At 39.3% G+C, this 8,974-nt stretch overlaps 1 non-coding gene across 1 annotated transcript; it reads right to left on the bottom strand.

Annotated features, from left to right (window-relative positions):
• Positions 1–7,332: 7,332 nt before the first annotated feature.
• On the bottom strand, positions 7,333–7,405 carry trnak-uuu. Its single transcript has one exon. It is a non-coding gene; the product is annotated as a tRNA-Lys (tRNA).
• Between the last annotated feature and the right edge of the window lie 1,569 nt (positions 7,406–8,974).

An 8,974-nucleotide genomic window follows, 5' to 3' on the forward strand; every position in this document is an offset into this window, starting at 1 on the left:
CATGGTTCAATACCACCAGACATACCAAGTATTTTTTTGTAATTTGGATAAACTGACCTCCTAAGAGCACCTTTCAAACCTACAGGGGTTGAACATTTGATACAAAAAAATCACTTTAAAGGTCCAGTGTGTAACATTTAGGAAAATATATTGGCAGAAATTGAATATAATATCCATAGCATTCACTTAGATTATGATTGTGTTTTCTGGGAAATCTGAAACTTCACCGCCAGATCCCACTGAATCCTTTAGTCAGTCAAAATAACAAAATATATATTTGACAATGACATGGGTGACCTTTTTTCATTCATGGCCATAACATTTATGATTTGGGCAGACCAGCAGGATTATAAGAGGGTTAAACTCTTAGTATAATGCGATTAGTTACAATCAGAAAAGTATAGCCCACATTAAAATGTTCTTTTTTATTTCCTAATTAATTTTCTTTATCCTGGAAGGGAAATAGCATGAGGAAGAAATCCCAAAATCACAGAAAACACACTCATACCACTAAGTGAATGCTACTGAAGTCACAGGCAACACAATGTTATGACGGCAGTTTAAAACACCTAAACTGTGCAGTGTTTTTAATATTGTTGGAGTGGGGATTATTTGACGGAGAAAGCAGTGAATCACCTTTAGAGAGTTCAACCTTGGCAGCCCGTTAGATACTTCCACATCAATTAATTCTTTCTGATTAATTTTTTTCGCCGATGGTACCCTAGCGAGATAATTACTGCCCTTAAGAGCAACTCTGCTTAAAAAAAAGGTTTTGTGCTACCATAACACCAATCTCCATAAAGATATTGCATAATTGATATTGCTGCAGGATAGCAAGAAAGTCAACCATGACTGCAATCATATACAACCTCTAGAAATAGTGTTACCCTCGTCACCCCAGCAGCGGTTAATTTATTGTGAAATACACAGCAGGCTGTACTGTAATGGAGAAAATATGAAAAGGAACTTCAAGTACTAACATATCTGCAGTACAACAGTTACACAGGTGTATCACATAGAATTCAAACGATTTTGAAAAGTGCACCCAGAGAATTGAGCAGTTTAGCCCGAAATCTTTGAAGTCACTCAATTTTATTGATTTAAAATAAACTCCCACCCACATATTACGTTCTTTGTTTCCTACTGTGCTTTACAGGCCCCCACTGGTCTTAAAGGATCTTCCAATTAGCTCCATATGCCTGCTTTTAAAGATCTGACAATAATCTTGTTTATATGGACACAGAAATGAAGGGAATTCATGATAACATACGCCAGACAAACTGCATCAGCCAAGAGGATCAGAGGCTGTTACTCAGAGCTCATACAGATTACAGCTCGGTTCACTGGTTCTCCAACGGGGGTACAGAGAGGCTGCGGTTAGCCGGGCTTCTAAATGAGCAGTTTGTTTGAACTCAGAATAGGTCATCGCCATACTGGAAGGGCATGTTTGATCAAGAAAAAACCCCTCTCCTCAATAATATTAGTGCCACTGTTTACTTTTTAAAGGCCACCCACACAGGTATTTCCAATTCTGGCTGATTACGCCTCTGCTCACGTTCAAAGTGGGCAGAGCCATGTGAGGAATTACACGAGGTCAGTGGACTCCAGAGCAGACCTTTTCATTTGCCATGGTAGGAAAAGCACAAGTGATAATAATAACAGTAACAACGGTTCAGTTCAAGTGCCCCAGTAAGCCACGACATGTAAGACACTATGCACAATACCCGGACCCTGAAGCTAAATGTTACGCAGCCATCAGTCATTTTATTATTTACATCCATGCTTTTCCTACTTCGACAAGTCCAAAATGTCTTCTGTGGAAAAGGCTTCTGATAAAGGTGGAATTAGCGCCTACTGAGCATGTGCGAGTCAGAGAGAGGTCAATTAAGCATATAATGATAAAAGATCACCTGTGTGGGTTTAAGATGGGCATGCAGGGCCTTAGAAGTAAAATGTGATTGATAATCCCAATTTTATCAGACACATGAGGAAATATCTAAAGAGTCCATCCAGACATGTATTAAAGCCACAGTAAAAAGAATCCCACCCCCTCCCTTCAGGTCTCCCCTCTTTCTTCCTTTGTTTTCTTTCAGAGCATTTGATTTATTGATTACTGTTGGGATGTAACCTACCCTTGCTCTAAACTCTTTAAAAGACATCTACCTCATTAATCATTCCAGAATATATGAATATGCAAATCTGGTTCATTTCTAAATGTATCCTGGATACAAGACGTCTCCTACTTCACTGTAAAGTCCATTCTCGGTGTATGTGCACTGGTAGCATCGAGTTTCTACATCAGTCTTGTACAAGTTGCGTACTGGACCAGGGTTGATTCCAAACTGTTTGATGTGATGTCACAAATCATGCCTGTAGGCCCTGCCCCTTAAAATCAGATCTTCAGCAAATACATCGTTCTGCACAGTTAAGATCAACATCCAGCTGTAGGCACAAGAAGAAAAAATCCAGGGTCATAGCTCCTCACTGATATCTATTTTATTATTATTTATCTATTTATTTAAAATTGGCATGAAATCAAACAGAATAGAATCTGTGTTGTCCTCTAGTTTTATAAGGTTTTAAGTCTGTTGCTGTTTTCTATTTGCTTCCTAAAGCAAATCTGACTTACCTACTCTGATATCAGTAGTTAAGTAAACCTGTATCATCAATAATATTCAAACATCCAAATCCCAAATGGCCCCCTTATTCCCTTACTCCTCCTTTCCAGCATTTAATCCCATCATCTCCTCCAGGTTATTTCCTGGTAAGGGAAGAGGGATGGGAGAAAAGGAGAGGTAGGAGTGAAAAAGCTTTGCAGTCCTCCCACAGATGTCTTCCTTGTGTGCAGTTAGCATCATTGAAAAACTGTAGGATGCAGGCTGGCATCACCTTTCAAGTTACTTCAGTTAAAGTTCAAACTCAGGCAGTAGCATTATTTTCAAGCCTGGGTAAGACCCGGCTACAGCAACTTTATAGTTCCTAAAGACCAAAAGTATCACCTCACAAATTTCCAGAGAACTGAAATCATACCTCTGGGCACAGTCTCAAAGAAAAGAAATCATTGTGAGCTTCTCTAAGCTTGCAGAGGTGGCACAGTTTCCATTCAATGGTGAATGCAGTCCCTGAATGAAGTTCGGTTGCACAATGTCAAGTAACAAAAAAACAACAACATTGCAGCTTTCTCTTTATTCAGGGGACATAAAACCCTAAAAAACAACAAAATAACAACAGACAACCAACAGAGCGCAACTATTTCACGACCCTATGGAAGACCAACTGTAATGTGAGATATATGCAGAGAAGATGCAAGAGCAGCATTCTTTGAGCTCCTATCTAAAACTTGTCACAACACTGAGGTACTGTTCGCTGTAATCAAATCTGCTATCAGTACAGAAGGCTCCGTGGAGAAACATGCTGATTCTTTTATCCTTCCCCAAACGTCCGTGAGCAGTGGATCCCAATTTTGTTGTTGTTTTAATTCTGCTTTAAATTGTTTTAAAGCTATTTTACGATCATGTTCTAAAAAGGTGTTAGTCATGTGGAGTGCATCACCTGTCCCCAAAAAGGTCGCCCCAGCTGAGCTCCTCTAGGAGGTCTTTGATAAAGTTAATCCCAGCGTCTTATCAGTCATAAACAGCTCTCTGGCCACTAGTTTTTATCCAGTCTCAAGCAAACAGTGGTTTAGTTCCTATTTGAGAATCCAGCCTTGATCCCTTAATCCCCAGTAACTATAGACCTAACTTTAAACTGCTGTTTTTGTAAAGGTAGTTTGAGCCAACTGACACTGAAATTTTATATTTTAGAGACCGCCCATCATAAAGTAAGTCACAGTCTTTGTTTTAGCTGCTGATAAAGATCACTCCACTTTCTCAAAAATGTATTTGTAAAATACCTTATGTTCTGTGGTACAGGTACCCCGAGTATTTTATTAGTCTTATTAGTTATTAGTAACTTATTCTGGTACATTTTGTGTTCCTTTGACATCTTCCTCTGGTATTTCTGTGGTTCTCAGAGACTTGTGTGGTATTTTGGGACAGCTACCACAGGAATGTACCACAGTTTAAGCGGTAAATTATCACATGTTCTGCATGTGCTACAATCCTGTGGTATATGTCCCATACACAAGTCACTGAGCATTGGAATAGTACCCGGGAAAAAATCCCATGAAAAAAGGAAAGTAGTAAAGGAACTGTGGCACATGAGGTACCAGCGTATGGTATTTTAGCACAGGGAATAACTGTACGGGAAGAGCTCAAAGAACATTGTAATTACAATCATCATGTGACCAGAAACGTCACTGCAATGGGATGATGCCCCTTACATTTATATGTCAAGGCTGTAGGTCTGTCCACTTGTCTGTATTCTTCTGCCTTCTAGTGGCCGAATATGATACGAAGATACTTCTCACTTCAAAATGCAAAATTTTGTTTTTTATCCTCCGCTAACACAGGAATTCATTCAGGATTTCATATAATCTTGTTAATCTTGTTAAGACTGTTTTCTCTTAACACACATTAATAAATTGTCTTTAAATGTTGATTTCTGTTTTTGTTGAGGATTTGTTCAAATTATTCTTATTCTTCCAATCATCTGTCTGTTTTATAAACCTTAAGAGAAGCAGTACGTATTATGTTTCACCTCATCCCTCAAATAATCCGAGGCTTTCCTTCCTGAAGAGCAGTCCAACATCCAACCCCGCACCGGTCCAGACTTTGGTGCATTCCAGGAAGGATTGAAACTGTTTGACTAGAACATTATTAGGTAACTGATAATCATAGGTCTTTTTCCACTTCCTGTACGTCTGACATGTGCTGCTAAATCTCTCTGAAACGACTGTGGAAGCTAACATCCAGGATGGTTATGTCATCCTATTTGTTTGTACATCACAAATCAAACAGGGTCCCGCTGTGAACTGTAGCTGGTGTCTCTAAAAAAGGAGGGGGGGGGGGGGGCAGCCTGATCCATCCCCAAAGCCTATGAAGGGTAAACCGATAAACAGCGCTGAAGAGAATGAACTGAAAAAGAGAGACAAGGTGACAGTATCCAAGATAATTATCTGGGGATCAACATATGCTCTGAGGTTAAGAACGGTGATAAAACCTCTGTTATATGGCGCTCAAATGGGCCTTAAAGTTTATATAAACTTTGGATCGGACCACAAAGTGACCTTCGCCTCCCACAAAGCAGCTCCACTGACACGACACAACAGATTATAGTTTTGTTTCTTTGATGTCCATCTTTAATAGCCTGATAATCAGACTGAATTGCCGTTTTGTTTCAGTTCATTTATTCATTCTGTTTGAATCGCTGAACCATTTTAGGATGTGGGCAGTGATCCTTTCACATTTCATCAGTGGAGTAACACAACACAAATTCTTACTTTAATTTCCAAGTTTCTGTTGTCTCACAGGGCAGTTTTAACACTTTGTCTTGGTCTTTGTCTTATAAAATGTGTGTGACATTGAAGCAGCAGTATGCATTGCAACAGCGTCTCATAGACATACGCATTATCTTTTATATTTAACCACTAAGGATTGTGGCTTTCTCTAGTTTTTTAATGGGTCTTTGAATTTCTTGAATGTTCATCCTCTCAGGCAGTTGACGTCCAACTGTCCCTATGAAGGACCGTTTGATGGCTTTTAATATAATGTAAGCTTCTCTTAGAAATTAGATCTGCAAGACATCAAGATGTTTTATGTATTTCACAGTTAACCTCAAACATAAAAATTTTATCGAAAGCTTAAAAATGACAGATTTTATGACATGGGCAACTTTCTCTGAAAACATTTTCACTTCACAGAAAGTCATCCGTGCAGAGTTTCTTTTTTTGGCCCTTGGCCATGTTTTTTGGTCCCAAGTTTCTCATGGCTCCAGGAGTTTAAGAGTTGCAATGTGAACAAGGCGTGCTTTTGTATTCTCTTTGAGGATCATGAATAAAGTCCTGAATGTATTATAAAACAATTCAGGGTTGCATTAAAACTGGCTTAATTCAAACTTCAACAAATATCATCAATAAATAAGTCTAATGGCCTGGTCTGACCCCTGGATTGAGAAACCATACACTAGGGGCTCTTAATGTCATTCAGTTTGAATTTTTATTGCCCCACAGCTGCTTCGTGTCAGTCATCTGTCATTTATGAAGCAAGGCAAACTAGAAGAGTGTCACAGCATCTGACTGATACCATATGTTATGATTCTGCATTTAAATGCTCTCTCTGCACCACAAATACCTACAGCAATGCCCCTTCTTGTAGAAACTTGATCTTCAGCCTGATCAAATAGTTTGTGGAAAAAAGCTCTCTCTCACACGCACACACACAAACACACATCTGCACAGCTTGGTCCTTTGGTGGTCATCTTTAATAACCAGCAATTCATGATTAGATAGATAGCCATGTGATAGTTCCTTACTTATGAACTCAGCAGAGCAGATTCAAACCCACATCCTGACACCACTGAACTTTAGCCAATTATACAAACACCATCTTGTTATAAATCCTAGAAAGGCCAAGCTGCTATTTTAAAAATGCCTTCACTCTCAGTGTATTCAGGTTTTATTTGTAGATTTAGTTTGTATAGATTTTTCACCCAAACTGATAGTCATCATGCATTTGTCAGGAGAAGCTCAACTGAGGTTTGTAATAGGCTTCTTCCCAAACTAAGTTAACATAGACATCTTTTTACAGCTCCAAGAAAAGCAAACAATGTCCATCACATTCTCCCCAAACAGCTTGTGCAGCATAATCCAGAAGCTGTAGACAAACTGTTGCACCATGCCCAATATTTACCTCATTATTGCATTTATTTTCCCCCAGTGGAAGGCTATTTGCTGATAGGTGCAACCAGAGCACTGCCAGAGAGCAGAAAATAGGAGGTAATGAGGCAAGTTTGGACCCGCTATGCAATTGTTTGGCTATGAAGCGCTTGGTTTATGCTGCACAAGATGTTAGAGGGATTCTGCTGTACATTAATTAAGCAATCTGTCTCTGGGGACTAGGAGTCATGACCCCCCCGTATTTGTGTCGTGACTACGGCTCTGCATTCACACATTGTCATTCCGAGCAGCAGAATGGTTTGCAAAATGTTGAGCTGTGATGTACAGCTGACTTCAGTACAACTGTTATGGTCCTTCAGTTTCTTTAAATTTCACCTGCTTTATTTACTTTATAATGGAAGCCATTGAGTGTTATGTCAGACTCAAATCCTTCGTATTAGGTCCACCCACCTAATGCATTCTGTTACTCTCTTAACTTCAGAGTAGAAGGAGGTTTGCAATTAGTGTAGTGTGGTCTGACTTCAATCTGCAATGCTTTAAGATTTTAAAACTTCGATCGCCCGAACAGGGACTTGAACCCTGGACCCTCAGATTAAAAGTCTGATGCTCTACCGACTGAGCTATCCGGGCTCTGACATGTGAACCGGAAGTGGTCGTTATAAATGTCGCGGGGACAAACCACCCAGACGCGAGTTCGAGTCTCACCCGAGGCAGGTCGACAAAATCCGGCAAGAACATTTAAACAAGAAGATAACATGGTCGCATTTTTTGACCTACAATTTGACCCAACACAACGCGAAAAATTTACGGTAGGTCGCACTTGTAACGGCAGCACAGCTAACTAGCTAACGTAGTTAATTAACAAAGTTTGATGTCGGTGGCTGCAGCTAAAAAAATACTAAAGTTACAAATTAACCATAATATTAATGTAAAGAAACTGCTGTGGCGGGTCGCAAACACTACAGCGAGTGTTTAAAGTCTGTGTTGGGAAACTAAGTAACGGTACGTTGACGTTGCAGCGTTAATTGATGTATTTAACTTGCAGAAGCAGCTCATCAAAGAGCTTGAAAATGCAATCCGAGACAACACCGACAGACTGGAGGAGGTCGGGCAGAGACGACTGCGAGCTGAGGAAGAGAAAATGAAATGGTACCGTGAATATGTTTCACGTATTTAACGATGGTTTCATTCACTTGCTTTAAAAAGAAACACTGTTGTCCTCCCTGAGTTGTTCATTTTAGTGTCATTGTTAGCCAAAGTGAAGGGCAGCTAAATTATCTTTACCGTTATTTGTTTTAACAACTTATTGTTTTTTTCTTCCAGTATACATACGTTTGGAGGAATGGAAAACATCCAGATTTCTTCTCTTAAACAGACCTCCTTGTAGTTGTGTGCTGATACTTTCGTTGCTCGTATCCCTAGGGGTAGTTTGGAGTACTGCAGGGGTTACTTAACTTTATTTTATTATTTAAACTTAATTAAACAAAAGTCAGTCATGCAAAATTCCTATAATAACACTATAAGTTAAATAGAAATATAAATAAGTTAGATAAACCATATTTAATGTTCAATATTCCTATTTTCAGCCAATGTTTCCCACTAAATAGTGCAACTTTAAATAAACAATGATGCAGTTCAGTGCAACTACAATGCTGATAATGTTGTTGCATGATGACAAACTATGGGTTTGCCATGAGTTTGATGGATTCTAACCATTTTAAATTCAGCATTTAAGTGGTTTTTCTTAATAAGTCTGACACAGACGGTGCAGTGAGTGCTGTATTGTACCTCTTCATAAAGGCTAATGAGAAAGATTAAGTCACTCAACTTGCATCTTTATAGTCACACAGTTGACAACATTTTGGCCAATGAACAGCATTAATATAGCATCTTTTAACTTTGCATCCCAACACTTAAATGATAAAAAAAATCAAACAAATGTTCAATGAAGCACAGTCACCAGCTCAGTGCACATCTCTCTGGTAATATGCAACAACTTCATGAGTCCTGTTCTCACTTGCAGTACCAAAGAAACTGAGCGGAGAGCGGATTTGATGGTGGAAAAAACTGAAGCCGTTGAGTGGTTGCAGGAAATGGGGTCTCTGCTACAAGAGGAAAAGTGCCTTTCTGAGCAGCTGAATGGTCAAACCTCTGCAGACCGGTAATGTGCTGCATGAGAATGACCTTGCATAACAAAAA

Source organism: Morone saxatilis, unplaced genomic scaffold (genome assembly GCF_004916995.1).
Source record: "Morone saxatilis isolate NCDOM2014 unplaced genomic scaffold, NCSU_SB_2.0 Contig8, whole genome shotgun sequence".
Taxonomy (NCBI): domain Eukaryota; kingdom Metazoa; phylum Chordata; class Actinopteri; family Moronidae; genus Morone; species Morone saxatilis.